The 27890-nt window shown below is 47.1% G+C and overlaps 18 non-coding genes across 18 annotated transcripts; all 18 read left to right on the top strand.

The window, feature by feature from the left end:
* Positions 1–923: 923 nt before the first annotated feature.
* On the top strand, positions 924–1114 carry LOC142692064 (U2 spliceosomal RNA). The gene has a single exon (XR_012860556.1). It is a non-coding gene; the product is annotated as a U2 spliceosomal RNA (small nuclear RNA).
* Positions 1115–2420: 1306 nt separating this feature from the next.
* Positions 2421–2611, top strand: LOC142692063 (U2 spliceosomal RNA). The gene has a single exon (XR_012860555.1). It is a non-coding gene; the product is annotated as a U2 spliceosomal RNA (small nuclear RNA).
* A 1305-nt stretch (positions 2612–3916) lies between these two features.
* LOC142692062 (U2 spliceosomal RNA) lies at positions 3917–4107 on the top strand. Its single transcript, XR_012860554.1, has one exon. It is a non-coding gene; the product is annotated as a U2 spliceosomal RNA (small nuclear RNA).
* A 1316-nt stretch (positions 4108–5423) lies between these two features.
* On the top strand, positions 5424–5614 carry LOC142692061 (U2 spliceosomal RNA). Its single transcript, XR_012860553.1, has one exon. It is a non-coding gene; the product is annotated as a U2 spliceosomal RNA (small nuclear RNA).
* A 1308-nt stretch (positions 5615–6922) lies between these two features.
* Positions 6923–7113, top strand: LOC142692060 (U2 spliceosomal RNA). Its single transcript, XR_012860552.1, has one exon. It is a non-coding gene; the product is annotated as a U2 spliceosomal RNA (small nuclear RNA).
* A 1329-nt stretch (positions 7114–8442) lies between these two features.
* Positions 8443–8633, top strand: LOC142692059 (U2 spliceosomal RNA). Its single transcript, XR_012860551.1, has one exon. It is a non-coding gene; the product is annotated as a U2 spliceosomal RNA (small nuclear RNA).
* Positions 8634–9954: 1321 nt separating this feature from the next.
* Positions 9955–10145, top strand: LOC142692056 (U2 spliceosomal RNA). Its single transcript, XR_012860550.1, has one exon. It is a non-coding gene; the product is annotated as a U2 spliceosomal RNA (small nuclear RNA).
* A 1325-nt stretch (positions 10146–11470) lies between these two features.
* On the top strand, positions 11471–11661 carry LOC142692055 (U2 spliceosomal RNA). Its single transcript, XR_012860549.1, has one exon. It is a non-coding gene; the product is annotated as a U2 spliceosomal RNA (small nuclear RNA).
* Positions 11662–12981: 1320 nt separating this feature from the next.
* On the top strand, positions 12982–13172 carry LOC142692053 (U2 spliceosomal RNA). The gene has a single exon (XR_012860547.1). It is a non-coding gene; the product is annotated as a U2 spliceosomal RNA (small nuclear RNA).
* Positions 13173–14474: 1302 nt separating this feature from the next.
* Positions 14475–14665, top strand: LOC142692052 (U2 spliceosomal RNA). The gene has a single exon (XR_012860546.1). It is a non-coding gene; the product is annotated as a U2 spliceosomal RNA (small nuclear RNA).
* Positions 14666–15973: 1308 nt separating this feature from the next.
* LOC142692051 (U2 spliceosomal RNA) lies at positions 15974–16164 on the top strand. Its single transcript, XR_012860545.1, has one exon. It is a non-coding gene; the product is annotated as a U2 spliceosomal RNA (small nuclear RNA).
* Positions 16165–17466: 1302 nt separating this feature from the next.
* LOC142692050 (U2 spliceosomal RNA) lies at positions 17467–17657 on the top strand. Its single transcript, XR_012860544.1, has one exon. It is a non-coding gene; the product is annotated as a U2 spliceosomal RNA (small nuclear RNA).
* Positions 17658–18972: 1315 nt separating this feature from the next.
* On the top strand, positions 18973–19163 carry LOC142692049 (U2 spliceosomal RNA). The gene has a single exon (XR_012860543.1). It is a non-coding gene; the product is annotated as a U2 spliceosomal RNA (small nuclear RNA).
* Positions 19164–20470: 1307 nt separating this feature from the next.
* LOC142692048 (U2 spliceosomal RNA) lies at positions 20471–20661 on the top strand. Its single transcript, XR_012860542.1, has one exon. It is a non-coding gene; the product is annotated as a U2 spliceosomal RNA (small nuclear RNA).
* A 1298-nt stretch (positions 20662–21959) lies between these two features.
* Positions 21960–22150, top strand: LOC142692047 (U2 spliceosomal RNA). The gene has a single exon (XR_012860541.1). It is a non-coding gene; the product is annotated as a U2 spliceosomal RNA (small nuclear RNA).
* Positions 22151–23456: 1306 nt separating this feature from the next.
* Positions 23457–23647, top strand: LOC142692119 (U2 spliceosomal RNA). The gene has a single exon (XR_012860606.1). It is a non-coding gene; the product is annotated as a U2 spliceosomal RNA (small nuclear RNA).
* Positions 23648–24961: 1314 nt separating this feature from the next.
* LOC142692045 (U2 spliceosomal RNA) lies at positions 24962–25152 on the top strand. The gene has a single exon (XR_012860540.1). It is a non-coding gene; the product is annotated as a U2 spliceosomal RNA (small nuclear RNA).
* A 1316-nt stretch (positions 25153–26468) lies between these two features.
* LOC142692044 (U2 spliceosomal RNA) lies at positions 26469–26659 on the top strand. The gene has a single exon (XR_012860539.1). It is a non-coding gene; the product is annotated as a U2 spliceosomal RNA (small nuclear RNA).
* The last annotated feature ends 1231 nt before the right edge of the window (positions 26660–27890 follow it).

The following is a 27890-nucleotide window of genomic DNA, read 5'->3' as shown; positions in this document are numbered from 1 at the left end:
GGGGAACAGCAAACAGCCAATAAAGCAGCCCGCCCGCTCGCCTGCCCGCCACAATGGACCTACCTGTGTACACTAGATGGATGTGATGGAATGTACTGTCGTCCCTACATTTCAAGAAGAAGTAAGAATTGCAGTTGCAACAAAGCCTTGCTTGCCTACAAAGAGAGCAGCAATTTGGATTTGTTACTATGTTACCTAGAAGAATAACAAACTGTGCAAGGATGGAGGTTGTAGGAGCAAGGAGAAGTTGTCTGTAAAGTTGGTGGATGCCTATTTTCCATTTTGCAGTCCCTTGTCTCCCTCTTGTGGCCTCCTGGAGGCAAATAAATGTGCAAAAAAAAGACAGCCTGGCGGCCGGCTGTTGCAGTGTTGCCCTCTCAGGCAACACTGAGTGACTGACTGAGCCTCACCGTCTTATATAAAGTTCAGACGGAACTTTGCACGTGTCATAGTGGAGCCCTCAGGATTCCAGAGCCAGCTTTCTGACATCATAATGGGGCCTCAGAGATAAAAGCCTGGGCCCAGGCAGTGTTGGTCAGTGCTGCTCAGCAGGCAGCACTGGACTGGATTAAAGCTAATACAAGTTGTGAAGGAACAAGGGGTGGCTGTGGGCATGCACTTACTGCTGCTGCTGCTGCTGCTGCTGCTGCTGCCAGTATTTGCACGGCAGGAGGGCATTTGGGCGTTGCCAAGAAGGCGTTTTTATGTCGATTCCTCCTCTTTCAGCACTGCATTGTGGTGCAAGCAAAAGAAGCAAATCCTGTGTAGCTTCCTCTCCGGCCTTTATTCACCTCCCGCTTAGTAGCTGTAAATGTGTGTGAGCCTGCAGGGCCCCATGGAATTGCCTAGGAGTAGGCTGAATCGCTGCAAGGGGTGAACAGCAGTATTAGGCAGGCTCGGTCAACGCCAGGCCCATTCGGGTTATCGCTTCTCGGCCTTTTGGCTAAGATCAAGTGTAGTATCTGTTCTTATCAGTTTAATATCTGATACGTCCCCTATCTGGGGACCATATATTAAATGGATTTTTAGAACAGGGAGATGGAAATAGAGCTTGCTCTGTCCACTCCACGCATTGACCTGGTATTGCAGTATTTCCAGGACCGGTGCACCCTTCCCTTATGTGTTTACTAAAATCAGATTCCAAAAGTGCTATTTGTGTTTGCTATTGTTTTTGTCTTTCTGATGGGATCTCCCCTTTTAATCCCATTATTTCAACACCTGTTGGACAATGCATGAGTGATAATGAGCTCATTGATTAAATGCAATTAATGAATAGATTGCCACCTCTTGTTGTGTGTCGTCTGTGTTTCTGTGTTTCCGGCATTTCACATTGGAACAGCTCATTCACCTTCCTTGTCTTCTCTCCGCCCTCCCTTTTAGGTAAGTTAAAGAGCTGCACCTGAGCCAGCCACTTGATTGATTGATTGATTGATTGATTGATTGATTGATTGATTGATTGATTGATGCAGCACCACAGTCAAATAGTGGAGTGGAGTAGGGGAACAGCAAACAGCCAATAAAGCAGCCCGCCCGCTCGCCTGCCCGCCACAATGGACCTACCTGTGTACACTAGATGGATGTGATGGAATGTACTGTCGTCCCTACATTTCAAGAAGAAGTAAGAATTGCAGTTGCAACAAAGCCTTGCTTGCCTACAAAGAGAGCAGCAATTTGGATTTGTTACTATGTTACCTAGAAGAATAACAAACTGTGCAAGGATGGAGGTTGTAGGAGCAAGGAGAAGTTGTCTGTAAAGTTGGTGGATGCCTATTTTCCATTTTGCAGTCCCTTGTCTCCCTCTTGTGGCCTCCTGGAGGCAAATAAATGTGCAAAAAAAAGACAGCCTGGCGGCCGGCTGTTGCAGTGTTGCCCTCTCAGGCAACACTGAGTGACTGACTGAGCCTCACCGTCTTATATAAAGTTCAGACGGAACTTTGCACGTGTCATAGTGGAGCCCTCAGGATTCCAGAGCCAGCTTTCTGACATCATAATGGGGCCTCAGAGATAAAAGCCTGGGCCCAGGCAGTGTTGGTCAGTGCTGCTCAGCAGGCAGCACTGGACTGGATTAAAGCTAATACAAGTTGTGAAGGAACAAGGGGTGGCTGTGGGCATGCACTTACTGCTGCTGCTGCTGCTGCTGCTGCTGCTGCCAGTATTTGCACGGCAGGAGGGCATTTGGGCGTTGCCAAGAAGGCGTTTTTATGTCGATTCCTCCTCTTTCAGCACTGCATTGTGGTGCAAGCAAAAGAAGCAAATCCTGTGTAGCTTCCTCTCCGGCCTTTATTCACCTCCCGCTTAGTAGCTGTAAATGTGTGTGAGCCTGCAGGGCCCCATGGAATTGCCTAGGAGTAGGCTGAATCGCTGCAAGGGGTGAACAGCAGTATTAGGCAGGCTCGGTCAACGCCAGGCCCATTCGGGTTATCGCTTCTCGGCCTTTTGGCTAAGATCAAGTGTAGTATCTGTTCTTATCAGTTTAATATCTGATACGTCCCCTATCTGGGGACCATATATTAAATGGATTTTTAGAACAGGGAGATGGAAATAGAGCTTGCTCTGTCCACTCCACGCATTGACCTGGTATTGCAGTATTTCCAGGACCGGTGCACCCTTCCCTTATGTGTTTACTAAAATCAGATTCCAAAAGTGCTATTTGTGTTTGCTATTGTTTTTGTCTTTCTGATGGGATCTCCCCTTTTAATCCCATTATTTCAACACCTGTTGGACAATGCATGAGTGATAATGAGCTCATTGATTAAATGCAATTAATGAATAGATTGCCACCTCTTGTTGTGTGTCGTCTGTGTTTCTGTGTTTCCGGCATTTCACATTGGAACAGCTCATTCACCTTCCTTGTCTTCTCTCCGCCCTCCCTTTTAGGTAAGTTAAAGAGCTGCACCTGAGCCAGCCACTGATTGATTGATTGATTGATTGATTGATTGATTGATTGATTGATTGATTGATGCAGCACCACAGTCAAATAGTGGAGTGGAGTAGGGGAACAGCAAACAGCCAATAAAGCAGCCCGCCCGCTCGCCTGCCCGCCACAATGGACCTACCTGTGTACACTAGATGGATGTGATGGAATGTACTGTCGTCCCTACATTTCAAGAAGAAGTAAGAATTGCAGTTGCAACAAAGCCTTGCTTGCCTACAAAGAGAGCAGCAATTTGGATTTGTTACTATGTTACCTAGAAGAATAACAAACTGTGCAAGGATGGAGGTTGTAGGAGCAAGGAGAAGTTGTCTGTAAAGTTGGTGGATGCCTATTTTCCATTTTGCAGTCCCTTGTCTCCCTCTTGTGGCCTCCTGGAGGCAAATAAATGTGCAAAAAAAAGACAGCCTGGCGGCCGGCTGTTGCAGTGTTGCCCTCTCAGGCAACACTGAGTGACTGACTGAGCCTCACCGTCTTATATAAAGTTCAGACGGAACTTTGCACGTGTCATAGTGGAGCCCTCAGGATTCCAGAGCCAGCTTTCTGACATCATAATGGGGCCTCAGAGATAAAAGCCTGGGCCCAGGCAGTGTTGGTCAGTGCTGCTCAGCAGGCAGCACTGGACTGGATTAAAGCTAATACAAGTTGTGAAGGAACAAGGGGTGGCTGTGGGCATGCACTTACTGCTGCTGCTGCTGCTGCTGCTGCTGCTGCCAGTATTTGCACGGCAGGAGGGCATTTGGGCGTTGCCAAGAAGGCGTTTTTATGTCGATTCCTCCTCTTTCAGCACTGCATTGTGGTGCAAGCAAAAGAAGCAAATCCTGTGTAGCTTCCTCTCCGGCCTTTATTCACCTCCCGCTTAGTAGCTGTAAATGTGTGTGAGCCTGCAGGGCCCCATGGAATTGCCTAGGAGTAGGCTGAATCGCTGCAAGGGGTGAACAGCAGTATTAGGCAGGCTCGGTCAACGCCAGGCCCATTCGGGTTATCGCTTCTCGGCCTTTTGGCTAAGATCAAGTGTAGTATCTGTTCTTATCAGTTTAATATCTGATACGTCCCCTATCTGGGGACCATATATTAAATGGATTTTTAGAACAGGGAGATGGAAATAGAGCTTGCTCTGTCCACTCCACGCATTGACCTGGTATTGCAGTATTTCCAGGACCGGTGCACCCTTCCCTTATGTGTTTACTAAAATCAGATTCCAAAAGTGCTATTTGTGTTTGCTATTGTTTTTGTCTTTCTGATGGGATCTCCCCTTTTAATCCCATTATTTCAACACCTGTTGGACAATGCATGAGTGATAATGAGCTCATTGATTAAATGCAATTAATGAATAGATTGCCACCTCTTGTTGTGTGTCGTCTGTGTTTCTGTGTTTCCGGCATTTCACATTGGAACAGCTCATTCACCTTCCTTGTCTTCTCTCCGCCCTCCCTTTTAGGTAAGTTAAAGAGCTGCACCTGAGCCAGCCACTGATTGATTGATTGATTGATTGATTGATTGATTGATTGATTGATTGATTGATTGATTGATGCAGCACCACAGTCAAATAGTGGAGTGGAGTAGGGGAACAGCAAACAGCCAATAAAGCAGCCCGCCCGCTCGCCTGCCCGCCACAATGGACCTACCTGTGTACACTAGATGGATGTGATGGAATGTACTGTCGTCCCTACATTTCAAGAAGAAGTAAGAATTGCAGTTGCAACAAAGCCTTGCTTGCCTACAAAGAGAGCAGCAATTTGGATTTGTTACTATGTTACCTAGAAGAATAACAAACTGTGCAAGGATGGAGGTTGTAGGAGCAAGGAGAAGTTGTCTGTAAAGTTGGTGGATGCCTATTTTCCATTTTGCAGTCCCTTGTCTCCCTCTTGTGGCCTCCTGGAGGCAAATAAATGTGCAAAAAAAAGACAGCCTGGCGGCCGGCTGTTGCAGTGTTGCCCTCTCAGGCAACACTGAGTGACTGACTGAGCCTCACCGTCTTATATAAAGTTCAGACGGAACTTTGCACGTGTCATAGTGGAGCCCTCAGGATTCCAGAGCCAGCTTTCTGACATCATAATGGGGCCTCAGAGATAAAAGCCTGGGCCCAGGCAGTGTTGGTCAGTGCTGCTCAGCAGGCAGCACTGGACTGGATTAAAGCTAATACAAGTTGTGAAGGAACAAGGGGTGGCTGTGGGCATGCACTTACTGCTGCTGCTGCTGCTGCTGCTGCTGCTGCTGCCAGTATTTGCACGGCAGGAGGGCATTTGGGCGTTGCCAAGAAGGCGTTTTTATGTCGATTCCTCCTCTTTCAGCACTGCATTGTGGTGCAAGCAAAAGAAGCAAATCCTGTGTAGCTTCCTCTCCGGCCTTTATTCACCTCCCGCTTAGTAGCTGTAAATGTGTGTGAGCCTGCAGGGCCCCATGGAATTGCCTAGGAGTAGGCTGAATCGCTGCAAGGGGTGAACAGCAGTATTAGGCAGGCTCGGTCAACGCCAGGCCCATTCGGGTTATCGCTTCTCGGCCTTTTGGCTAAGATCAAGTGTAGTATCTGTTCTTATCAGTTTAATATCTGATACGTCCCCTATCTGGGGACCATATATTAAATGGATTTTTAGAACAGGGAGATGGAAATAGAGCTTGCTCTGTCCACTCCACGCATTGACCTGGTATTGCAGTATTTCCAGGACCGGTGCACCCTTCCCTTATGTGTTTACTAAAATCAGATTCCAAAAGTGCTATTTGTGTTTGCTATTGTTTTTGTCTTTCTGATGGGATCTCCCCTTTTAATCCCATTATTTCAACACCTGTTGGACAATGCATGAGTGATAATGAGCTCATTGATTAAATGCAATTAATGAATAGATTGCCACCTCTTGTTGTGTGTCGTCTGTGTTTCTGTGTTTCCGGCATTTCACATTGGAACAGCTCATTCACCTTCCTTGTCTTCTCTCCGCCCTCCCTTTTAGGTAAGTTAAAGAGCTGCACCTGAGCCAGCCACTGATTGATTGATTGATTGATTGATTGATTGATTGATTGATTGATTGATTGATGCAGCACCACAGTCAAATAGTGGAGTGGAGTAGGGGAACAGCAAACAGCCAATAAAGCAGCCCGCCCGCTCGCCTGCCCGCCACAATGGACCTACCTGTGTACACTAGATGGATGTGATGGAATGTACTGTCGTCCCTACATTTCAAGAAGAAGTAAGAATTGCAGTTGCAACAAAGCCTTGCTTGCCTACAAAGAGAGCAGCAATTTGGATTTGTTACTATGTTACCTAGAAGAATAACAAACTGTGCAAGGATGGAGGTTGTAGGAGCAAGGAGAAGTTGTCTGTAAAGTTGGTGGATGCCTATTTTCCATTTTGCAGTCCCTTGTCTCCCTCTTGTGGCCTCCTGGAGGCAAATAAATGTGCAAAAAAAAGACAGCCTGGCGGCCGGCTGTTGCAGTGTTGCCCTCTCAGGCAACACTGAGTGACTGACTGAGCCTCACCGTCTTATATAAAGTTCAGACGGAACTTTGCACGTGTCATAGTGGAGCCCTCAGGATTCCAGAGCCAGCTTTCTGACATCATAATGGGGCCTCAGAGATAAAAGCCTGGGCCCAGGCAGTGTTGGTCAGTGCTGCTCAGCAGGCAGCACTGGACTGGATTAAAGCTAATACAAGTTGTGAAGGAACAAGGGGTGGCTGTGGGCATGCACTTACTGCTGCTGCTGCTGCTGCTGCTGCTGCTGCTGCCAGTATTTGCACGGCAGGAGGGCATTTGGGCGTTGCCAAGAAGGCGTTTTTATGTCGATTCCTCCTCTTTCAGCACTGCATTGTGGTGCAAGCAAAAGAAGCAAATCCTGTGTAGCTTCCTCTCCGGCCTTTATTCACCTCCCGCTTAGTAGCTGTAAATGTGTGTGAGCCTGCAGGGCCCCATGGAATTGCCTAGGAGTAGGCTGAATCGCTGCAAGGGGTGAACAGCAGTATTAGGCAGGCTCGGTCAACGCCAGGCCCATTCGGGTTATCGCTTCTCGGCCTTTTGGCTAAGATCAAGTGTAGTATCTGTTCTTATCAGTTTAATATCTGATACGTCCCCTATCTGGGGACCATATATTAAATGGATTTTTAGAACAGGGAGATGGAAATAGAGCTTGCTCTGTCCACTCCACGCATTGACCTGGTATTGCAGTATTTCCAGGACCGGTGCACCCTTCCCTTATGTGTTTACTAAAATCAGATTCCAAAAGTGCTATTTGTGTTTGCTATTGTTTTTGTCTTTCTGATGGGATCTCCCCTTTTAATCCCATTATTTCAACACCTGTTGGACAATGCATGAGTGATAATGAGCTCATTGATTAAATGCAATTAATGAATAGATTGCCACCTCTTGTTGTGTGTCGTCTGTGTTTCTGTGTTTCCGGCATTTCACATTGGAACAGCTCATTCACCTTCCTTGTCTTCTCTCCGCCCTCCCTTTTAGGTAAGTTAAAGAGCTGCACCTGAGCCAGCCACTGATTGATTGATTGATTGATTGATTGATTGATTGATTGATTGATTGATTGATTGATTGATTGATTGATTGATTGATGCAGCACCACAGTCAAATAGTGGAGTGGAGTAGGGGAACAGCAAACAGCCAATAAAGCAGCCCGCCCGCTCGCCTGCCCGCCACAATGGACCTACCTGTGTACACTAGATGGATGTGATGGAATGTACTGTCGTCCCTACATTTCAAGAAGAAGTAAGAATTGCAGTTGCAACAAAGCCTTGCTTGCCTACAAAGAGAGCAGCAATTTGGATTTGTTACTATGTTACCTAGAAGAATAACAAACTGTGCAAGGATGGAGGTTGTAGGAGCAAGGAGAAGTTGTCTGTAAAGTTGGTGGATGCCTATTTTCCATTTTGCAGTCCCTTGTCTCCCTCTTGTGGCCTCCTGGAGGCAAATAAATGTGCAAAAAAAAGACAGCCTGGCGGCCGGCTGTTGCAGTGTTGCCCTCTCAGGCAACACTGAGTGACTGACTGAGCCTCACCGTCTTATATAAAGTTCAGACGGAACTTTGCACGTGTCATAGTGGAGCCCTCAGGATTCCAGAGCCAGCTTTCTGACATCATAATGGGGCCTCAGAGATAAAAGCCTGGGCCCAGGCAGTGTTGGTCAGTGCTGCTCAGCAGGCAGCACTGGACTGGATTAAAGCTAATACAAGTTGTGAAGGAACAAGGGGTGGCTGTGGGCATGCACTTACTGCTGCTGCTGCTGCTGCTGCTGCTGCTGCCAGTATTTGCACGGCAGGAGGGCATTTGGGCGTTGCCAAGAAGGCGTTTTTATGTCGATTCCTCCTCTTTCAGCACTGCATTGTGGTGCAAGCAAAAGAAGCAAATCCTGTGTAGCTTCCTCTCCGGCCTTTATTCACCTCCCGCTTAGTAGCTGTAAATGTGTGTGAGCCTGCAGGGCCCCATGGAATTGCCTAGGAGTAGGCTGAATCGCTGCAAGGGGTGAACAGCAGTATTAGGCAGGCTCGGTCAACGCCAGGCCCATTCGGGTTATCGCTTCTCGGCCTTTTGGCTAAGATCAAGTGTAGTATCTGTTCTTATCAGTTTAATATCTGATACGTCCCCTATCTGGGGACCATATATTAAATGGATTTTTAGAACAGGGAGATGGAAATAGAGCTTGCTCTGTCCACTCCACGCATTGACCTGGTATTGCAGTATTTCCAGGACCGGTGCACCCTTCCCTTATGTGTTTACTAAAATCAGATTCCAAAAGTGCTATTTGTGTTTGCTATTGTTTTTGTCTTTCTGATGGGATCTCCCCTTTTAATCCCATTATTTCAACACCTGTTGGACAATGCATGAGTGATAATGAGCTCATTGATTAAATGCAATTAATGAATAGATTGCCACCTCTTGTTGTGTGTCGTCTGTGTTTCTGTGTTTCCGGCATTTCACATTGGAACAGCTCATTCACCTTCCTTGTCTTCTCTCCGCCCTCCCTTTTAGGTAAGTTAAAGAGCTGCACCTGAGCCAGCCACTGATTGATTGATTGATTGATTGATTGATTGATTGATTGATTGATTGATTGATTGATTGATTGATTGATGCAGCACCACAGTCAAATAGTGGAGTGGAGTAGGGGAACAGCAAACAGCCAATAAAGCAGCCCGCCCGCTCGCCTGCCCGCCACAATGGACCTACCTGTGTACACTAGATGGATGTGATGGAATGTACTGTCGTCCCTACATTTCAAGAAGAAGTAAGAATTGCAGTTGCAACAAAGCCTTGCTTGCCTACAAAGAGAGCAGCAATTTGGATTTGTTACTATGTTACCTAGAAGAATAACAAACTGTGCAAGGATGGAGGTTGTAGGAGCAAGGAGAAGTTGTCTGTAAAGTTGGTGGATGCCTATTTTCCATTTTGCAGTCCCTTGTCTCCCTCTTGTGGCCTCCTGGAGGCAAATAAATGTGCAAAAAAAAGACAGCCTGGCGGCCGGCTGTTGCAGTGTTGCCCTCTCAGGCAACACTGAGTGACTGACTGAGCCTCACCGTCTTATATAAAGTTCAGACGGAACTTTGCACGTGTCATAGTGGAGCCCTCAGGATTCCAGAGCCAGCTTTCTGACATCATAATGGGGCCTCAGAGATAAAAGCCTGGGCCCAGGCAGTGTTGGTCAGTGCTGCTCAGCAGGCAGCACTGGACTGGATTAAAGCTAATACAAGTTGTGAAGGAACAAGGGGTGGCTGTGGGCATGCACTTACTGCTGCTGCTGCTGCTGCTGCTGCTGCTGCCAGTATTTGCACGGCAGGAGGGCATTTGGGCGTTGCCAAGAAGGCGTTTTTATGTCGATTCCTCCTCTTTCAGCACTGCATTGTGGTGCAAGCAAAAGAAGCAAATCCTGTGTAGCTTCCTCTCCGGCCTTTATTCACCTCCCGCTTAGTAGCTGTAAATGTGTGTGAGCCTGCAGGGCCCCATGGAATTGCCTAGGAGTAGGCTGAATCGCTGCAAGGGGTGAACAGCAGTATTAGGCAGGCTCGGTCAACGCCAGGCCCATTCGGGTTATCGCTTCTCGGCCTTTTGGCTAAGATCAAGTGTAGTATCTGTTCTTATCAGTTTAATATCTGATACGTCCCCTATCTGGGGACCATATATTAAATGGATTTTTAGAACAGGGAGATGGAAATAGAGCTTGCTCTGTCCACTCCACGCATTGACCTGGTATTGCAGTATTTCCAGGACCGGTGCACCCTTCCCTTATGTGTTTACTAAAATCAGATTCCAAAAGTGCTATTTGTGTTTGCTATTGTTTTTGTCTTTCTGATGGGATCTCCCCTTTTAATCCCATTATTTCAACACCTGTTGGACAATGCATGAGTGATAATGAGCTCATTGATTAAATGCAATTAATGAATAGATTGCCACCTCTTGTTGTGTGTCGTCTGTGTTTCTGTGTTTCCGGCATTTCACATTGGAACAGCTCATTCACCTTCCTTGTCTTCTCTCCGCCCTCCCTTTTAGGTAAGTTAAAGAGCTGCACCTGAGCCAGCCACTGATTGATTGATTGATTGATTGATTGATTGATTGATTGATTGATTGATTGATTGATTGATGCAGCACCACAGTCAAATAGTGGAGTGGAGTAGGGGAACAGCAAACAGCCAATAAAGCAGCCCGCCCGCTCGCCTGCCCGCCACAATGGACCTACCTGTGTACACTAGATGGATGTGATGGAATGTACTGTCGTCCCTACATTTCAAGAAGAAGTAAGAATTGCAGTTGCAACAAAGCCTTGCTTGCCTACAAAGAGAGCAGCAATTTGGATTTGTTACTATGTTACCTAGAAGAATAACAAACTGTGCAAGGATGGAGGTTGTAGGAGCAAGGAGAAGTTGTCTGTAAAGTTGGTGGATGCCTATTTTCCATTTTGCAGTCCCTTGTCTCCCTCTTGTGGCCTCCTGGAGGCAAATAAATGTGCAAAAAAAAGACAGCCTGGCGGCCGGCTGTTGCAGTGTTGCCCTCTCAGGCAACACTGAGTGACTGACTGAGCCTCACCGTCTTATATAAAGTTCAGACGGAACTTTGCACGTGTCATAGTGGAGCCCTCAGGATTCCAGAGCCAGCTTTCTGACATCATAATGGGGCCTCAGAGATAAAAGCCTGGGCCCAGGCAGTGTTGGTCAGTGCTGCTCAGCAGGCAGCACTGGACTGGATTAAAGCTAATACAAGTTGTGAAGGAACAAGGGGTGGCTGTGGTCATGCACTTACTGCTGCTGCTGCTGCTGCTGCTGCTGCTGCTGCTGCTGCCGCCAGTATTTGCACGGCAGGAGGGCATTTGGGCGTTGCCAAGAAGGCGTTTTTATGTCGATTCCTCCTCTTTCAGCACTGCATTGTGGTGCAAGCAAAAGAAGCAAATCCTGTGTAGCTTCCTCTCCGGCCTTTATTCACCTCCCGCTTAGTAGCTGTAAATGTGTGTGAGCCTGCAGGGCCCCATGGAATTGCCTAGGAGTAGGCTGAATCGCTGCAAGGGGTGAACAGCAGTATTAGGCAGGCTCGGTCAACGCCAGGCCCATTCGGGTTATCGCTTCTCGGCCTTTTGGCTAAGATCAAGTGTAGTATCTGTTCTTATCAGTTTAATATCTGATACGTCCCCTATCTGGGGACCATATATTAAATGGATTTTTAGAACAGGGAGATGGAAATAGAGCTTGCTCTGTCCACTCCACGCATTGACCTGGTATTGCAGTATTTCCAGGACCGGTGCACCCTTCCCTTATGTGTTTACTAAAATCAGATTCCAAAAGTGCTATTTGTGTTTGCTATTGTTTTTGTCTTTCTGATGGGATCTCCCCTTTTAATCCCATTATTTCAACACCTGTTGGACAATGCATGAGTGATAATGAGCTCATTGATTAAATGCAATTAATGAATAGATTGCCACCTCTTGTTGTGTGTCGTCTGTGTTTCTGTGTTTCCGGCATTTCACATTGGAACAGCTCATTCACCTTCCTTGTCTTCTCTCCGCCCTCCCTTTTAGGTAAGTTAAAGAGCTGCACCTGAGCCAGCCACTGATTGATTGATTGATTGATTGATTGATTGATTGATTGATTGATTGATTGATTGATTGATTGATGCAGCACCACAGTCAAATAGTGGAGTGGAGTAGGGGAACAGCAAACAGCCAATAAAGCAGCCCGCCCGCTTGCCTGCCCGCCACAATGGACCTACCTGTGTACACTAGATGGATGTGATGGAATGTACTGTCGTCCCTACATTTCAAGAAGAAGTAAGAATTGCAGTTGCAACAAAGCCTTGCTTGCCTACAAAGAGAGCAGCAATTTGGATTTGTTACTATGTTACCTAGAAGAATAACAAACTGTGCAAGGATGGAGGTTGTAGGAGCAAGGAGAAGTTGTCTGTAAAGTTGGTGGATGCCTATTTTCCATTTTGCAGTCCCTTGTCTCCCTCTTGTGGCCTCCTGGAGGCAAATAAATGTGCAAAAAAAAGACAGCCTGGCGGCCGGCTGTTGCAGTGTTGCCCTCTCAGGCAACACTGAGTGACTGACTGAGCCTCACCGTCTTATATAAAGTTCAGACGGAACTTTGCACGTGTCATAGTGGAGCCCTCAGGATTCCAGAGCCAGCTTTCTGACATCATAATGGGGCCTCAGAGATAAAAGCCTGGGCCCAGGCAGTGTTGGTCAGTGCTGCTCAGCAGGCAGCACTGGACTGGATTAAAGCTAATACAAGTTGTGAAGGAACAAGGGGTGGCTGTGGGCATGCACTTACTGCTGCTGCTGCTGCTGCTGCTGCTGCTGCTGCCAGTATTTGCACGGCAGGAGGGCATTTGGGCGTTGCCAAGAAGGCGTTTTTATGTCGATTCCTCCTCTTTCAGCACTGCATTGTGGTGCAAGCAAAAGAAGCAAATCCTGTGTAGCTTCCTCTCCGGCCTTTATTCACCTCCCGCTTAGTAGCTGTAAATGTGTGTGAGCCTGCAGGGCCCCATGGAATTGCCTAGGAGTAGGCTGAATCGCTGCAAGGGGTGAACAGCAGTATTAGGCAGGCTCGGTCAACGCCAGGCCCATTCGGGTTATCGCTTCTCGGCCTTTTGGCTAAGATCAAGTGTAGTATCTGTTCTTATCAGTTTAATATCTGATACGTCCCCTATCTGGGGACCATATATTAAATGGATTTTTAGAACAGGGAGATGGAAATAGAGCTTGCTCTGTCCACTCCACGCATTGACCTGGTATTGCAGTATTTCCAGGACCGGTGCACCCTTCCCTTATGTGTTTACTAAAATCAGATTCCAAAAGTGCTATTTGTGTTTGCTATTGTTTTTGTCTTTCTGATGGGATCTCCCCTTTTAATCCCATTATTTCAACACCTGTTGGACAATGCATGAGTGATAATGAGCTCATTGATTAAATGCAATTAATGAATAGATTGCCACCTCTTGTTGTGTGTCGTCTGTGTTTCTGTGTTTCCGGCATTTCACATTGGAACAGCTCATTCACCTTCCTTGTCTTCTCTCCGCCCTCCCTTTTAGGTAAGTTAAAGAGCTGCACCTGAGCCAGCCACTGATTGATTGATTGATTGATTGATTGATTGATTGATTGATTGATTGATTGATGCAGCACCACAGTCAAATAGTGGAGTGGAGTAGGGGAACAGCAAACAGCCAATAAAGCAGCCCGCCCGCTCGCCTGCCCGCCACAATGGACCTACCTGTGTACACTAGATGGATGTGATGGAATGTACTGTCGTCCCTACATTTCAAGAAGAAGTAAGAATTGCAGTTGCAACAAAGCCTTGCTTGCCTACAAAGAGAGCAGCAATTTGGATTTGTTACTATGTTACCTAGAAGAATAACAAACTGTGCAAGGATGGAGGTTGTAGGAGCAAGGAGAAGTTGTCTGTAAAGTTGGTGGATGCCTATTTTCCATTTTGCAGTCCCTTGTCTCCCTCTTGTGGCCTCCTGGAGGCAAATAAATGTGCAAAAAAAAGACAGCCTGGCGGCCGGCTGTTGCAGTGTTGCCCTCTCAGGCAACACTGAGTGACTGACTGAGCCTCACCGTCTTATATAAAGTTCAGACGGAACTTTGCACGTGTCATAGTGGAGCCCTCAGGATTCCAGAGCCAGCTTTCTGACATCATAATGGGGCCTCAGAGATAAAAGCCTGGGCCCAGGCAGTGTTGGTCAGTGCTGCTCAGCAGGCAGCACTGGACTGGATTAAAGCTAATACAAGTTGTGAAGGAACAAGGGGTGGCTGTGGGCATGCACTTACTGCTGCTGCTGCTGCTGCTGCTGCTGCCAGTATTTGCACGGCAGGAGGGCATTTGGGCGTTGCCAAGAAGGCGTTTTTATGTCGATTCCTCCTCTTTCAGCACTGCATTGTGGTGCAAGCAAAAGAAGCAAATCCTGTGTAGCTTCCTCTCCGGCCTTTATTCACCTCCCGCTTAGTAGCTGTAAATGTGTGTGAGCCTGCAGGGCCCCATGGAATTGCCTAGGAGTAGGCTGAATCGCTGCAAGGGGTGAACAGCAGTATTAGGCAGGCTCGGTCAACGCCAGGCCCATTCGGGTTATCGCTTCTCGGCCTTTTGGCTAAGATCAAGTGTAGTATCTGTTCTTATCAGTTTAATATCTGATACGTCCCCTATCTGGGGACCATATATTAAATGGATTTTTAGAACAGGGAGATGGAAATAGAGCTTGCTCTGTCCACTCCACGCATTGACCTGGTATTGCAGTATTTCCAGGACCGGTGCACCCTTCCCTTATGTGTTTACTAAAATCAGATTCCAAAAGTGCTATTTGTGTTTGCTATTGTTTTTGTCTTTCTGATGGGATCTCCCCTTTTAATCCCATTATTTCAACACCTGTTGGACAATGCATGAGTGATAATGAGCTCATTGATTAAATGCAATTAATGAATAGATTGCCACCTCTTGTTGTGTGTCGTCTGTGTTTCTGTGTTTCCGGCATTTCACATTGGAACAGCTCATTCACCTTCCTTGTCTTCTCTCCGCCCTCCCTTTTAGGTAAGTTAAAGAGCTGCACCTGAGCCAGCCACTGATTGATTGATTGATTGATTGATTGATTGATTGATTGATTGATTGATTGATGCAGCACCACAGTCAAATAGTGGAGTGGAGTAGGGGAACAGCAAACAGCCAATAAAGCAGCCCGCCCGCTCGCCTGCCCGCCACAATGGACCTACCTGTGTACACTAGATGGATGTGATGGAATGTACTGTCGTCCCTACATTTCAAGAAGAAGTAAGAATTGCAGTTGCAACAAAGCCTTGCTTGCCTACAAAGAGAGCAGCAATTTGGATTTGTTACTATGTTACCTAGAAGAATAACAAACTGTGCAAGGATGGAGGTTGTAGGAGCAAGGAGAAGTTGTCTGTAAAGTTGGTGGATGCCTATTTTCCATTTTGCAGTCCCTTGTCTCCCTCTTGTGGCCTCCTGGAGGCAAATAAATGTGCAAAAAAAAGACAGCCTGGCGGCCGGCTGTTGCAGTGTTGCCCTCTCAGGCAACACTGAGTGACTGACTGAGCCTCACCGTCTTATATAAAGTTCAGACGGAACTTTGCACGTGTCATAGTGGAGCCCTCAGGATTCCAGAGCCAGCTTTCTGACATCATAATGGGGCCTCAGAGATAAAAGCCTGGGCCCAGGCAGTGTTGGTCAGTGCTGCTCAGCAGGCAGCACTGGACTGGATTAAAGCTAATACAAGTTGTGAAGGAACAAGGGGTGGCTGTGGGCATGCACTTACTGCTGCTGCTGCTGCTGCTGCAGCTGCTGCTGCCAGTATTTGCACGGCAGGAGGGCATTTGGGCGTTGCCAAGAAGGCGTTTTTATGTCGATTCCTCCTCTTTCAGCACTGCATTGTGGTGCAAGCAAAAGAAGCAAATCCTGTGTAGCTTCCTCTCCGGCCTTTATTCACCTCCCGCTTAGTAGCTGTAAATGTGTGTGAGCCTGCAGGGCCCCATGGAATTGCCTAGGAGTAGGCTGAATCGCTGCAAGGGGTGAACAGCAGTATTAGGCAGGCTCGGTCAACGCCAGGCCCATTCGGGTTATCGCTTCTCGGCCTTTTGGCTAAGATCAAGTGTAGTATCTGTTCTTATCAGTTTAATATCTGATACGTCCCCTATCTGGGGACCATATATTAAATGGATTTTTAGAACAGGGAGATGGAAATAGAGCTTGCTCTGTCCACTCCACGCATTGACCTGGTATTGCAGTATTTCCAGGACCGGTGCACCCTTCCCTTATGTGTTTACTAAAATCAGATTCCAAAAGTGCTATTTGTGTTTGCTATTGTTTTTGTCTTTCTGATGGGATCTCCCCTTTTAATCCCATTATTTCAACACCTGTTGGACAATGCATGAGTGATAATGAGCTCATTGATTAAATGCAATTAATGAATAGATTGCCACCTCTTGTTGTGTGTCGTCTGTGTTTCTGTGTTTCCGGCATTTCACATTGGAACAGCTCATTCACCTTCCTTGTCTTCTCTCCGCCCTCCCTTTTAGGTAAGTTAAAGAGCTGCACCTGAGCCAGCCACTGATTGATTGATTGATTGATTGATTGATTGATTGATTGATTGATTGATTGATGCAGCACCACAGTCAAATAGTGGAGTGGAGTAGGGGAACAGCAAACAGCCAATAAAGCAGCCCGCCCGCTCGCCTGCCCGCCACAATGGACCTACCTGTGTACACTAGATGGATGTGATGGAATGTACTGTCGTCCCTACATTTCAAGAAGAAGTAAGAATTGCAGTTGCAACAAAGCCTTGCTTGCCTACAAAGAGAGCAGCAATTTGGATTTGTTACTATGTTACCTAGAAGAATAACAAACTGTGCAAGGATGGAGGTTGTAGGAGCAAGGAGAAGTTGTCTGTAAAGTTGGTGGATGCCTATTTTCCATTTTGCAGTCCCTTGTCTCCCTCTTGTGGCCTCCTGGAGGCAAATAAATGTGCAAAAAAAAGACAGCCTGGCGGCCGGCTGTTGCAGTGTTGCCCTCTCAGGCAACACTGAGTGACTGACTGAGCCTCACCGTCTTATATAAAGTTCAGACGGAACTTTGCACGTGTCATAGTGGAGCCCTCAGGATTCCAGAGCCAGCTTTCTGACATCATAATGGGGCCTCAGAGATAAAAGCCTGGGCCCAGGCAGTGTTGGTCAGTGCTGCTCAGCAGGCAGCACTGGACTGGATTAAAGCTAATACAAGTTGTGAAGGAACAAGGGGTGGCTGTGGGCATGCACTTACTGCTGCTGCTGCTGCTGCTGCTGCTGCCAGTATTTGCACGGCAGGAGGGCATTTGGGCGTTGCCAAGAAGGCGTTTTTATGTCGATTCCTCCTCTTTCAGCACTGCATTGTGGTGCAAGCAAAAGAAGCAAATCCTGTGTAGCTTCCTCTCCGGCCTTTATTCACCTCCCGCTTAGTAGCTGTAAATGTGTGTGAGCCTGCAGGGCCCCATGGAATTGCCTAGGAGTAGGCTGAATCGCTGCAAGGGGTGAACAGCAGTATTAGGCAGGCTCGGTCAACGCCAGGCCCATTCGGGTTATCGCTTCTCGGCCTTTTGGCTAAGATCAAGTGTAGTATCTGTTCTTATCAGTTTAATATCTGATACGTCCCCTATCTGGGGACCATATATTAAATGGATTTTTAGAACAGGGAGATGGAAATAGAGCTTGCTCTGTCCACTCCACGCATTGACCTGGTATTGCAGTATTTCCAGGACCGGTGCACCCTTCCCTTATGTGTTTACTAAAATCAGATTCCAAAAGTGCTATTTGTGTTTGCTATTGTTTTTGTCTTTCTGATGGGATCTCCCCTTTTAATCCCATTATTTCAACACCTGTTGGACAATGCATGAGTGATAATGAGCTCATTGATTAAATGCAATTAATGAATAGATTGCCACCTCTTGTTGTGTGTCGTCTGTGTTTCTGTGTTTCCGGCATTTCACATTGGAACAGCTCATTCACCTTCCTTGTCTTCTCTCCGCCCTCCCTTTTAGGTAAGTTAAAGAGCTGCACCTGAGCCAGCCACTGATTGATTGATTGATTGATTGATTGATTGATTGATTGATTGATTGATTGATTGATTGATTGATTGATGCAGCACCACAGTCAAATAGTGGAGTGGAGTAGGGGAACAGCAAACAGCCAATAAAGCAGCCCGCCCGCTCGCCTGCCCGCCACAATGGACCTACCTGTGTACACTAGATGGATGTGATGGAATGTACTGTCGTCCCTACATTTCAAGAAGAAGTAAGAATTGCAGTTGCAACAAAGCCTTGCTTGCCTACAAAGAGAGCAGCAATTTGGATTTGTTACTATGTTACCTAGAAGAATAACAAACTGTGCAAGGATGGAGGTTGTAGGAGCAAGGAGAAGTTGTCTGTAAAGTTGGTGGATGCCTATTTTCCATTTTGCAGTCCCTTGTCTCCCTCTTGTGGCCTCCTGGAGGCAAATAAATGTGCAAAAAAAAGACAGCCTGGCGGCCGGCTGTTGCAGTGTTGCCCTCTCAGGCAACACTGAGTGACTGACTGAGCCTCACCGTCTTATATAAAGTTCAGACGGAACTTTGCACGTGTCATAGTGGAGCCCTCAGGATTCCAGAGCCAGCTTTCTGACATCATAATGGGGCCTCAGAGATAAAAGCCTGGGCCCAGGCAGTGTTGGTCAGTGCTGCTCAGCAGGCAGCACTGGACTGGATTAAAGCTAATACAAGTTGTGAAGGAACAAGGGGTGGCTGTGGGCATGCACTTACTGCTGCTGCTGCTGCTGCTGCTGCCAGTATTTGCACGGCAGGAGGGCATTTGGGCGTTGCCAAGAAGGCGTTTTTATGTCGATTCCTCCTCTTTCAGCACTGCATTGTGGTGCAAGCAAAAGAAGCAAATCCTGTGTAGCTTCCTCTCCGGCCTTTATTCACCTCCCGCTTAGTAGCTGTAAATGTGTGTGAGCCTGCAGGGCCCCATGGAATTGCCTAGGAGTAGGCTGAATCGCTGCAAGGGGTGAACAGCAGTATTAGGCAGGCTCGGTCAACGCCAGGCCCATTCGGGTTATCGCTTCTCGGCCTTTTGGCTAAGATCAAGTGTAGTATCTGTTCTTATCAGTTTAATATCTGATACGTCCCCTATCTGGGGACCATATATTAAATGGATTTTTAGAACAGGGAGATGGAAATAGAGCTTGCTCTGTCCACTCCACGCATTGACCTGGTATTGCAGTATTTCCAGGACCGGTGCACCCTTCCCTTATGTGTTTACTAAAATCAGATTCCAAAAGTGCTATTTGTGTTTGCTATTGTTTTTGTCTTTCTGATGGGATCTCCCCTTTTAATCCCATTATTTCAACACCTGTTGGACAATGCATGAGTGATAATGAGCTCATTGATTAAATGCAATTAATGAATAGATTGCCACCTCTTGTTGTGTGTCGTCTGTGTTTCTGTGTTTCCGGCATTTCACATTGGAACAGCTCATTCACCTTCCTTGTCTTCTCTCCGCCCTCCCTTTTAGGTAAGTTAAAGAGCTGCACCTGAGCCAGCCACTTGATTGATTGATTGATTGATTGATTGATTGATTGATTGATTGATTGATTGATTGATGCAGCACCACAGTCAAATAGTGGAGTGGAGTAGGGGAACAGCAAACAGCCAATAAAGCAGCCCGCCCGCTCGCCTGCCCGCCACAATGGACCTACCTGTGTACACTAGATGGATGTGATGGAATGTACTGTCGTCCCTACATTTCAAGAAGAAGTAAGAATTGCAGTTGCAACAAAGCCTTGCTTGCCTACAAAGAGAGCAGCAATTTGGATTTGTTACTATGTTACCTAGAAGAATAACAAACTGTGCAAGGATGGAGGTTGTAGGAGCAAGGAGAAGTTGTCTGTAAAGTTGGTGGATGCCTATTTTCCATTTTGCAGTCCCTTGTCTCCCTCTTGTGGCCTCCTGGAGGCAAATAAATGTGCAAAAAAAAGACAGCCTGGCGGCCGGCTGTTGCAGTGTTGCCCTCTCAGGCAACACTGAGTGACTGACTGAGCCTCACCGTCTTATATAAAGTTCAGACGGAACTTTGCACGTGTCATAGTGGAGCCCTCAGGATTCCAGAGCCAGCTTTCTGACATCATAATGGGGCCTCAGAGATAAAAGCCTGGGCCCAGGCAGTGTTGGTCAGTGCTGCTCAGCAGGCAGCACTGGACTGGATTAAAGCTAATACAAGTTGTGAAGGAACAAGGGGTGGCTGTGGGCATGCACTTACTGCTGCTGCTGCTGCTGCTGCTGCTGCCAGTATTTGCACGGCAGGAGGGCATTTGGGCGTTGCCAAGAAGGCGTTTTTATGTCGATTCCTCCTCTTTCAGCACTGCATTGTGGTGCAAGCAAAAGAAGCAAATCCTGTGTAGCTTCCTCTCCGGCCTTTATTCACCTCCCGCTTAGTAGCTGTAAATGTGTGTGAGCCTGCAGGGCCCCATGGAATTGCCTAGGAGTAGGCTGAATCGCTGCAAGGGGTGAACAGCAGTATTAGGCAGGCTCGGTCAACGCCAGGCCCATTCGGGTTATCGCTTCTCGGCCTTTTGGCTAAGATCAAGTGTAGTATCTGTTCTTATCAGTTTAATATCTGATACGTCCCCTATCTGGGGACCATATATTAAATGGATTTTTAGAACAGGGAGATGGAAATAGAGCTTGCTCTGTCCACTCCACGCATTGACCTGGTATTGCAGTATTTCCAGGACCGGTGCACCCTTCCCTTATGTGTTTACTAAAATCAGATTCCAAAAGTGCTATTTGTGTTTGCTATTGTTTTTGTCTTTCTGATGGGATCTCCCCTTTTAATCCCATTATTTCAACACCTGTTGGACAATGCATGAGTGATAATGAGCTCATTGATTAAATGCAATTAATGAATAGATTGCCACCTCTTGTTGTGTGTCGTCTGTGTTTCTGTGTTTCCGGCATTTCACATTGGAACAGCTCATTCACCTTCCTTGTCTTCTCTCCGCCCTCCCTTTTAGGTAAGTTAAAGAGCTGCACCTGAGCCAGCCACTGATTGATTGATTGATTGATTGATTGATTGATTGATTGATTGATTGATGCAGCACCACAGTCAAATAGTGGAGTGGAGTAGGGGAACAGCAAACAGCCAATAAAGCAGCCCGCCCGCTCGCCTGCCCGCCACAATGGACCTACCTGTGTACACTAGATGGATGTGATGGAATGTACTGTCGTCCCTACATTTCAAGAAGAAGTAAGAATTGCAGTTGCAACAAAGCCTTGCTTGCCTACAAAGAGAGCAGCAATTTGGATTTGTTACTATGTTACCTAGAAGAATAACAAACTGTGCAAGGATGGAGGTTGTAGGAGCAAGGAGAAGTTGTCTGTAAAGTTGGTGGATGCCTATTTTCCATTTTGCAGTCCCTTGTCTCCCTCTTGTGGCCTCCTGGAGGCAAATAAATGTGCAAAAAAAAGACAGCCTGGCGGCCGGCTGTTGCAGTGTTGCCCTCTCAGGCAACACTGAGTGACTGACTGAGCCTCACCGTCTTATATAAAGTTCAGACGGAACTTTGCACGTGTCATAGTGGAGCCCTCAGGATTCCAGAGCCAGCTTTCTGACATCATAATGGGGCCTCAGAGATAAAAGCCTGGGCCCAGGCAGTGTTGGTCAGTGCTGCTCAGCAGGCAGCACTGGACTGGATTAAAGCTAATACAAGTTGTGAAGGAACAAGGGGTGGCTGTGGGCATGCACTTACTGCTGCTGCTGCTGCTGCTGCTGCTGCCAGAATTTGCACGGCAGGAGGGCATTTGGGCGTTGCCAAGAAGGCGTTTTTATGTCGATTCCTCCTCTTTCAGCACTGCATTGTGGTGCAAGCAAAAGAAGCAAATCCTGTGTAGCTTCCTCTCCGGCCTTTATTCACCTCCCGCTTAGTAGCTGTAAATGTGTGTGAGCCTGCAGGGCCCCATGGAATTGCCTAGGAGTAGGCTGAATCGCTGCAAGGGGTGAACAGCAGTATTAGGCAGGCTCGGTCAACGCCAGGCCCATTCGGGTTATCGCTTCTCGGCCTTTTGGCTAAGATCAAGTGTAGTATCTGTTCTTATCAGTTTAATATCTGATACGTCCCCTATCTGGGGACCATATATTAAATGGATTTTTAGAACAGGGAGATGGAAATAGAGCTTGCTCTGTCCACTCCACGCATTGACCTGGTATTGCAGTATTTCCAGGACCGGTGCACCCTTCCCTTATGTGTTTACTAAAATCAGATTCCAAAAGTGCTATTTGTGTTTGCTATTGTTTTTGTCTTTCTGATGGGATCTCCCCTTTTAATCCCATTATTTCAACACCTGTTGGACAATGCATGAGTGATAATGAGCTCATTGATTAAATGCAATTAATGAATAGATTGCCACCTCTTGTTGTGTGTCGTCTGTGTTTCTGTGTTTCCGGCATTTCACATTGGAACAGCTCATTCACCTTCCTTGTCTTCTCTCCGCCCTCCCTTTTAGGTAAGTTAAAGAGCTGCACCTGAGCCAGCCACTGATTGATTGATTGATTGATTGATTGATTGATTGATTGATTGATTGATTGATTGATGCAGCACCACAGTCAAATAGTGGAGTGGAGTAGGGGAACAGCAAACAGCCAATAAAGCAGCCCGCCCGCTCGCCTGCCCGCCACAATGGACCTACCTGTGTACACTAGATGGATGTGATGGAATGTACTGTCGTCCCTACATTTCAAGAAGAAGTAAGAATTGCAGTTGCAACAAAGCCTTGCTTGCCTACAAAGAGAGCAGCAATTTGGATTTGTTACTATGTTACCTAGAAGAATAACAAACTGTGCAAGGATGGAGGTTGTAGGAGCAAGGAGAAGTTGTCTGTAAAGTTGGTGGATGCCTATTTTCCATTTTGCAGTCCCTTGTCTCCCTCTTGTGGCCTCCTGGAGGCAAATAAATGTGCAAAAAAAAGACAGCCTGGCGGCCAGCTGTTGCAGTGTTGCCCTCTCAGGCAACACTGAGTGACTGACTGAGCCTCACCGTCTGATATAAAGTTCAGACGGAACTTTGCACGTGTCATAGTGGAGCCCTCAGGATTCCAGAGCCAGCTTTCTGACATCATAATGGGGCCTCAGAGATAAAAGCCTGGGCCCAGGCAGTGTTGGTCAGTGCTGCTCAGCAGGCAGCACTGGACTGGATTAAAGCTAATACAAGTTGTGAAGGAACAAGGGGTGGCTGTGGGCATGCACTTACTGCTGCTGCTGCTGCTGCTGCTGCTGCCAGTATTTGCACGGCAGGAGGGCATTTGGGCGTTGCCAAGAAGGCGTTTTTATGTCGATTCCTCCTCTTTCAGCACTGCATTGTGGTGCAAGCAAAAGAAGCAAATCCTGTGTAGCTTCCTCTCCGGCCTTTATTCACCTCCCGCTTAGTAGCTGTAAATGTGTGTGAGCCTGCAGGGCCCCATGGAATTGCCTAGGAGTAGGCTGAATCGCTGCAAGGGGTGAACAGCAGTATTAGGCAGGCTCGGTCAACGCCAGGCCCATTCGGGTTATCGCTTCTCGGCCTTTTGGCTAAGATCAAGTGTAGTATCTGTTCTTATCAGTTTAATATCTGATACATCCCCTATCTGGGGACCATATATTAAATGGATTTTTAGAACAGGGAGATGGAAATAGAGCTTGCTCTGTCCACTCCACGCATTGACCTGGTATTGCAGTATTTCCAGGACCGGTGCACCCTTCCCTTATGTGTTTACTAAAATCAGATTCCAAAAGTGCTATTTGTGTTTGCTATTGTTTTTGTCTTTCTGATGGGATCTCCCCTTTTAATCCCATTATTTCAACACCTGTTGGACAATGCATGAGTGATAATGAGCTCATTGATTAAATGCAATTAATGAATAGATTGCCACCTCTTGTTGTGTGTCGTCTGTGTTTCTGTGTTTCCGGCATTTCACATTGGAACAGCTCATTCACCTTCCTTGTCTTCTCTCCGCCCTCCCTTTTAGGTAAGTTAAAGAGCTGCACCTGAGCCAGCCACTGATTGATTGATTGATTGATTGATTGATTGATTGATTGATTGATTGATTGATTGATTGATTGATGCAGCACCACAGTCAAATAGTGGAGTGGAGTAGGGGAACAGCAAACAGCCAATAAAGCAGCCCGCCCGCTCGCCTGCCCGCCACAATGGACCTACCTGTGTACACTAGATGGATGTGATGGAATGTACTGTCGTCCCTACATTTCAAGAAGAAGTAAGAATTGCAGTTGCAACAAAGCCTTGCTTGCCTACAAAGAGAGCAGCAATTTGGATTTGTTACTATGTTACCTAGAAGAATAACAAACTGTGCAAGGATGGAGGTTGTAGGAGCAAGGAGAAGTTGTCTGTAAAGTTGGTGGATGCCTATTTTCCATTTTGCAGTCCCTTGTCTCCCTCTTGTGGCCTCCTGGAGGCAAATAAATGTGCAAAAAAAAGACAGCCTGGCGGCCGGCTGTTGCAGTGTTGCCCTCTCAGGCAACACTGAGTGACTGACTGAGCCTCACCGTCTTATATAAAGTTCAGACGGAACTTTGCACGTGTCATAGTGGAGCCCTCAGGATTCCAGAGCCAGCTTTCTGACATCATAATGGGGCCTCAGAGATAAAAGCCTGGGCCCAGGCAGTGTTGGTCAGTGCTGCTCAGCAGGCAGCACTGGACTGGATTAAAGCTAATACAAGTTGTGAAGGAACAAGGGGTGGCTGTGGGCATGCACTTACTGCTGCTGCTGCTGCTGCTGCTGCTGCCAGTATTTGCACGGCAGGAGGGCATTTGGGCGTTGCCAAGAAGGCGTTTTTATGTCGATTCCTCCTCTTTCAGCACTGCATTGTGGTGCAAGCAAAAGAAGCAAATCCTGTGTAGCTTCCTCTCCGGCCTTTATTCACCTCCCGCTTAGTAGCTGTAAATGTGTGTGAGCCTGCAGGGCCCCATGGAATTGCCTAGGAGTAGGCTGAATCGCTGCAAGGGGTGAACAGCAGTATTAGGCAGGCTCGGTCAACGCCAGGCCCATTCGGGTTATCGCTTCTCGGCCTTTTGGCTAAGATCAAGTGTAGTATCTGTTCTTATCAGTTTAATATCTGATACGTCCCCTATCTGGGGACCATATATTAAATGGATTTTTAGAACAGGGAGATGGAAATAGAGCTTGCTCTGTCCACTCCACGCATTGACCTGGTATTGCAGTATTTCCAGGACCGGTGCACCCTTCCCTTATGTGTTTACTAAAATCAGATTCCAAAAGTGCTATTTGTGTTTGCTATTGTTTTTGTCTTTCTGATGGGATCTCCCCTTTTAATCCCATTATTTCAACACCTGTTGGACAATGCATGAGTGATAATGAGCTCATTGATTAAATGCAATTAATGAATAGATTGCCACCTCTTGTTGTGTGTCGTCTGTGTTTCTGTGTTTCCGGCATTTCACATTGGAACAGCTCATTCACCTTCCTTGTCTTCTCTCCGCCCTCCCTTTTAGGTAAGTTAAAGAGCTGCACCTGAGCCAGCCACTGATTGATTGATTGATTGATTGATTGATTGATTGATTGATTGATTGATTGATTGATTGATGCAGCACCACAGTCAAATAGTGGAGTGGAGTAGGGGAACAGCAAACAGCCAATAAAGCAGCCCGCCCGCTCGCCTGCCCGCCACAATGGACCTACCTGTGTACACTAGATGGATGTGATGGAATGTACTGTCGTCCCTACATTTCAAGAAGAAGTAAGAATTGCAGTTGCAACAAAGCCTTGCTTGCCTACAAAGAGAGCAGCAATTTGGATTTGTTACTATGTTACCTAGAAGAATAACAAACTGTGCAAGGATGGAGGTTGTAGGAGCAAGGAGAAGTTGTCTGTAAAGTTGGTGGATGCCTATTTTCCATTTTGCAGTCCCTTGTCTCCCTCTTGTGGCCTCCTGGAGGCAAATAAATGTGCAAAAAAAAGACAGCCTGGCGGCCGGCTGTTGCAGTGTTGCCCTCTCAGGCAACACTGAGTGACTGACTGAGCCTCACCGTCTTATATAAAGTTCAGACGGAACTTTGCACGTGTCATAGTGGAGCCCTCAGGATTCCAGAGCCAGCTTTCTGACATCATAATGGGGCCTCAGAGATAAAAGCCTGGGCCCAGGCAGTGTTGGTCAGTGCTGCTCAGCAGGCAGCACTGGACTGGATTAAAGCTAATACAAGTTGTGAAGGAACAAGGGGTGGCTGTGGGCATGCACTTACTGCTGCTGCTGCTGCTGCTGCTGCTGCTGCTGCCAGTATTTGCACGGCAGGAGGGCATTTGGGCGTTGCCAAGAAGGCGTTTTTATGTCGATTCCTCCTCTTTCAGCACTGCATTGTGGTGCAAGCAAAAGAAGCAAATCCTGTGTAGCTTCCTCTCCGGCCTTTATTCACCTCCCGCTTAGTAGCTGTAAATGTGTGTGAGCCTGCAGGGCCCCATGGAATTGCCTAGGAGTAGGCTGAATCGCTGCAAGGGGTGAACAGCAGTATTAGGCAGGCTCGGTCAACGCCAGGCCCATTCGGGTTATCGCTTCTCGGCCTTTTGGCTAAGATCAAGTGTAGTATCTGTTCTTATCAGTTTAATATCTGATACGTCCCCTATCTGGGGACCATATATTAAATGGATTTTTAGAACAGGGAGATGGAAATAGAGCTTGCTCTGTCCACTCCACGCATTGACCTGGTATTGCAGTATTTCCAGGACCGGTGCACCCTTCCCTTATGTGTTTACTAAAATCAGATTCCAAAAGTGCTATTTGTGTTTGCTATTGTTTTTGTCTTTCTGATGGGATCTCCCCTTTTAATCCCATTATTTCAACACCTGTTGGACAATGCATGAGTGATAATGAGCTCATTGATTAAATGCAATTAATGAATAGATTGCCACCTCTTGTTGTGTGTCGTCTGTGTTTCTGTGTTTCCGGCATTTCACATTGGAACAGCTCATTCACCTTCCTTGTCTTCTCTCCGCCCTCCCTTTTAGGTAAGTTAAAGAGCTGCACCTGAGCCAGCCACTGATTGATTGATTGATTGATTGATTGATTGATTGATTGATTGATTGATTGATTGATGCAGCACCACAGTCAAATAGTGGAGTGGAGTAGGGGAACAGCAAACAGCCAATAAAGCAGCCCGCCCGCTCGCCTGCCCGCCACAATGGACCTACCTGTGTACACTAGATGGATGTGATGGAATGTACTGTCGTCCCTACATTTCAAGAAGAAGTAAGAATTGCAGTTGCAACAAAGCCTTGCTTGCCTACAAAGAGAGCAGCAATTTGGATTTGTTACTATGTTACCTAGAAGAATAACAAACTGTGCAAGGATGGAGGTTGTAGGAGCAAGGAGAAGTTGTCTGTAAAGTTGGTGGATGCCTATTTTCCATTTTGCAGTCCCTTGTCTCCCTCTTGTGGCCTCCTGGAGGCAAATAAATGTGCAAAAAAAAGACAGCCTGGCGGCTGGCTGTTGCAGTGTTGCCCTCTCAGGCAACACTGAGTGACTGACTGAGCCTCACCGTCTTATATAAAGTTCAGACGGAACTTTGCACGTGTCATAGTGGAGCCCTCAGGATTCCAGAGCCAGCTTTCTGACATCATAATGGGGCCTCAGAGATAAAAGCCTGGGCCCAGGCAGTGTTGGTCAGTGCTGCTCAGCAGGCAGCACTGGACTGGATTAAAGCTAATACAAGTTGTGAAGGAACAAGGGGTGGCTGTGGGCATGCACTTACTGCTGCTGCTGCTGCTGCTGCTGCTGCTGCCAGTATTTGCACGGCAGGAGGGCATTTGGGCGTTGCCAAGAAGGCGTTTTTATGTCGATTCCTCCTCTTTCAGCACTGCATTGTGGTGCAAGCAAAAGAAGCAAATCCTGTGTAGCTTCCTCTCCGGCCTTTATTCACCTCCCGCTTAGTAGCTGTAAATGTGTGTGAGCCTGCAGGGCCCCATGGAATTGC

Source organism: Rhinoderma darwinii (assembly GCF_050947455.1).
Source record: "Rhinoderma darwinii isolate aRhiDar2 chromosome 5 unlocalized genomic scaffold, aRhiDar2.hap1 SUPER_5_unloc_39, whole genome shotgun sequence".
NCBI classification, from domain to species: Eukaryota; Metazoa; Chordata; class Amphibia; order Anura; family Rhinodermatidae; genus Rhinoderma; species Rhinoderma darwinii.
The sequence above is the reverse complement of the archived record's forward strand: the minus strand, read 5'-3'. Positions and strand labels throughout refer to the sequence as shown.